Source organism: Symsagittifera roscoffensis, chromosome 3, assembly GCF_963678635.1.
Source record: "Symsagittifera roscoffensis chromosome 3, txSymRosc1.1, whole genome shotgun sequence".
Taxonomy (NCBI): Eukaryota; Metazoa; Xenacoelomorpha; order Acoela; family Convolutidae; genus Symsagittifera; species Symsagittifera roscoffensis.
Genome location: NC_087064.1, coordinates 4,247,972 through 4,252,242, shown reverse-complemented (window position 1 = coordinate 4,252,242; position 4,271 = coordinate 4,247,972). Strand labels below are relative to the sequence as shown.

Genomic DNA, 4,271 nt, shown 5'->3' with positions numbered 1-4,271 from the left:
ATCCTTTCTGCTCTTAGACCATTCTATTTATTGGTTGGCCCCCAATTTTTGCAAGTATAAAAAGCGCCTTCGTCATCCAAAGTCGTAGGGTCACCAGCCATAAAATAGTACCATAGGAGAACTTTTAGGGTGGATGCTGGGTCGAATCACTGAGGGAAAATTTTCTTCTGTCTGTAAACATCTTTTGAGCACAAATTGGCTCGGCTTCTAAAAGGTTTCAAAAAGATTCAAATTGTTTTGGCTCCTAAAAATCTAGAAAATAAGGCTGCCTAGCACATTTTCACAACTTTTTTTTAAAAAGACGTACATTTATTTAAGCTATATCTATCCTGGCGTTATTTATGTTTCAGCTTGAACAAACTTTACTTACTATTAGCATAGAACATATTAGTTTATTTTGCTTACACTTTCTCAGTTATTTCAGTTATGAAACCGATTTCGTTGGAGACAAGCATGTTTTTCACCATTTTGTTCTTACATTTTTCTATATTTCACCAAACTTTTGTCAAAGACGTCGAAGCTGTTTCAGAAGATCAGGTTATTAACAACACAATGCAATCGCATTGGTATTCAACTATGTTTATTATACCAGTGGAGTTGCCCTATAACATTGTATGTTCAAGTTGCAGATCAATCAGGTCCAAATTCAAAAGCATTCTGAGATAAAATTTTGTGAAAAGCCTTGACAGATTTTTCTTTTCGTGAAGTTTAACTATTATTGTTGCATCCATGGGTTGACCTCCATAGATCAAAAAAGCTAATCATGCTATTTATATACCAAGTCTATAATAAAATCTAGTCGTAAAAGTTTCATAAGTTTTTTGCTATATGGATGGAATCGAAATTCAAAAGAATATCTGTTGTATGATCAGCATTTTTTTTCGGCAAAAAAATTGCTACTTATACAATTTCCAATTTCCATAAATAAAGTTCCATGCAATTTTTTGGCGGCAAAAATGTTGTCCAAGTCGTTTTTAAAATGCCCCAACAAAATTTTTGTATCTTTCTAGGGCCTCAAACTAATTTTGTTTTCAAGTAAACGTTTTCCGAACTTTTTGCGCACGAAATTTTTTTTTGTGCATAACGTAAGTCCTGGATGCGCAAAAGTTGCATCATTTTTAGATTTGCTTGTTAATTTTTCTAAAACGCTTAAAAAATCTATTTTTTTTTAAATTGCTCACTGAGATATGTCCTGTGCTATGAGTGGGGAACTCACAACTTCATGTTTGAACAATTTAATTTGTTTGTGTGATTCGTCTTTAATCAGGTCGTTCTCAATGCAAAATAAGATGCAAGACTGTAAAACATTTTATGATCAAGCTTTGAGTAACCAGGGTCTTCCACTTCTTTTAGTTTACAACAAAATTCATAAAGGTTTAAGAAGTTCAAAGAGAAAACACAAATTTTTGGTTTATGGAAGGAAATCCAGTAATAAAATTTCCACAAACAAAAAAATTTTTACCACATACTTTTATGAGCAAGTTTGTATGATTAGCAAGCGACTGCTTGGTGTTTTTAGAATTTCCTTGTAGATTATAGCAGAAAACTTAGATCTCTTCATTTTTTTTGCTCATCTTAAACAAATATCATTTTTGTAGTAAGTTTACAATATTTTCACCGTTTTTCTGCTCATCTTAAATTTTTTTTATTTTTGTAGTAAATTTACAATATTTTCACTGTTAAAAATTTCGTTTCAGAAGAAATTATTGTTTTGGGGCAAGAACTTGGTCCAGATTTTTGCAAAGAAAAAGTTGCACCTTATTATTTTTGCTAGGTCTCTCTGTTTTGTCTTCAACATTATTCGGCTAAAATCAACCCATTTTGAGAAAAACACATTTTATTTTTCAAGTTTTTTTTTCGTTTTGTCTGAATAATTTAAGTTGGCACTATACGAAAAAAAATTTTTTCTTATTACGTTTCATTTGTGCAAAATATAAATCGTTTTTTTTTTCATTTTGAAATTTTTCTTTGAGCTCAAACTAATCCAACGTCTTTCTTGGCTTATGTCTAATAGGTGCTGCACAAGAATGCCGAAAAACATCACTGCCAAAATTTTTAAAGTTCTCGAGATTGCCAAAAGTTTTCTAAAAAAAATATGTTTATACGAAGGCGTAGGAAAAAATAAGCAACAAACACTAAGGTAAATAATAGAAAAAACTTAAGATAGCGCCAAAAATAGTTGTTGTTTCATCGCTATAAAATTATCCAAAGATAAAAATTTGAGAGCAATCAATTATGCGGCCAACTACTAATTTTTTTCTTCTAGTTCATCATTTGTTCGCTTTTGGCTCTACTGTGCTTCGGCAATCTTGAACGCGCCGGTATTATATAGCTAATTCTACTTCGGGAAAAACTGCGGCTATGATCTGTGTAATAGCTATTTCAGAGATCATAGTTACAGTTATTCCCAAAAGCGTAGAATTAGCTATGAAATACCGGCGCGTTCAAGATTGCCGAAGTACAAGAGAGCCAGAAGCAAAGAAGAGCTTAACGAGAAGTAACAAAAATTGAAAGTTCTGGATTTAATTCAGCTTCGTGTTATTTTTCTAATGCATTAACTTTGCAGCAATAGTGAACGTTAAGCACATCAATCTTTCAAATTATTTTCGGGAAATGTTTTAAACCTAAGCAATTGATTCCAGGATCCAAAAAAAATTGTGCTTCTGAAATGCAGGCAGATTCCTCCACCAAAGGGCTTTGACAACAAAATGGCATTGAAAATAGATGGAAAAACTTTATGTCCAAAGTAACCACGTTTCTTTTTTCAAAGCACCCAAATCTCCCAGAACAGGTCGTGATGTTTTTATTGCTCAAAGGTGATGAATAAATCCTCAAAACACCAACTTGACTAAGAAAATTTAGTGTTTTATAAGCTACTGAAGACCGAAACATATAAACTCATAGATGCTTTAAATATTTTTATGGCACAATTTAGTTAGGTACGTTTGCTTCAATTTGAACCTTTTCAGTCGCTATTACTGCTTGCAATCTTTTGTTTTGGGCCAAGGGGAGCCTCCAAACCCAGCGCTTATGCTAAGATTTGAAATCTTCGACAAAGCAGTTGAAAATACGCACACTATTAAACGATTGGCTTGTCAAGAATGTGCGAAAATTTTGGAGCCACTGCGTAAACAGCACAACCTTTTCTCAGCGAAACATGGGTTGTTTAACCAGTACTGCAACTATTTTACTTTGGGATTCACAAATGCGTTATTGACTCCAAAAGAGTATTTTGATAAACTAACTGATTACAGCGCGAAAAACAAAAGTTTGAATTATTTGATGGCTTATTACTCGGCGCCATGTGAAGTCAATGTAATTATTAAACTTGGTTTCGGAATCGGCGAATTACAACGAGACGTTGACCGATTTGGATTGCCAGCGCAACGAACTGGGATCCCGTACCAACTAAAAGTGAATCAATTTCAAAAAGGCATCTCTATTTTGCCTTAACAACATAAAACAAGACTAAATGTGCCAGGCTAAGCCTCGAATATTTCGTCTGACCTTTTGCTGTTATTGGGTGTAAGCAGTTTTTGGGTAAACAATTTTGATGAAAGTTCTATAAAAAACAAAAAAATCAAGTTCAGTTTTTAAAAAATCTTGTCCTTAAGCACAATTTTAAGATAAAAGTGATACATTTCAAGTTTAGGTCTTGTAAAGTATTTTTTGTTACAACAATTTTAACTTTCCGCAATTTAGGTTGAGATATTTGGTATGGAAGAAAAATTTAATTTAGTTGTGAGCTGGATTAATCAACTGGGCAGATATAGCGGTAATATAAATCATTAGGCAATTTATGCGAAAAGACGTTCAACATATAAAAATTGTTGGATCTTGCGTTTTAACAACACAAAAGTTTTCAAGTTTTCCTAGAAATGAAAATTAATTGGAAAAAAAGATGTCCCCTTGAACCCTTGAAATTGTTCTTTGATTTATTGAGGTAGGACACCATTGGACGCCCAAAATACCCTTTGAAAACCCTGGAGACTTTTTGACTTTCAAATGGTTCAAGAAAAACGTTATTTGTGCTGACCAACCCTGGATCTGCAGCGATGGATCAGAAAACCAACGAGAAGATTGGAGTGCATGGTTTTGGAGATTGTTCAATGGCTATTTTGAAAGACCCAACTTCGACTGATTAATTCATTTTTGCTCCGACTTTCGAAGAAAGTGAGGAATATATATGCTAGGGGTGTTTTTATTCAAACCAATTTATAAAACTCTGGTCCATCGGTCCACTACAAAATCGTTCTAATTTGAGTTGAGAT

At 33.3% G+C, this 4,271-nt stretch overlaps 1 long non-coding RNA gene across 1 annotated transcript; it reads left to right on the top strand.

Moving 5' to 3' along the window:
• Positions 1-438: 438 nt before the first annotated feature.
• Positions 439-4,229, top strand: LOC134842513 (uncharacterized). The gene is made up of 3 exons (XR_010162506.1): positions 439-638; positions 2,970-3,414; positions 3,944-4,229. It is a non-coding gene; the product is annotated as an uncharacterized LOC134842513 (long non-coding RNA).
• The last annotated feature ends 42 nt before the right edge of the window (positions 4,230-4,271 follow it).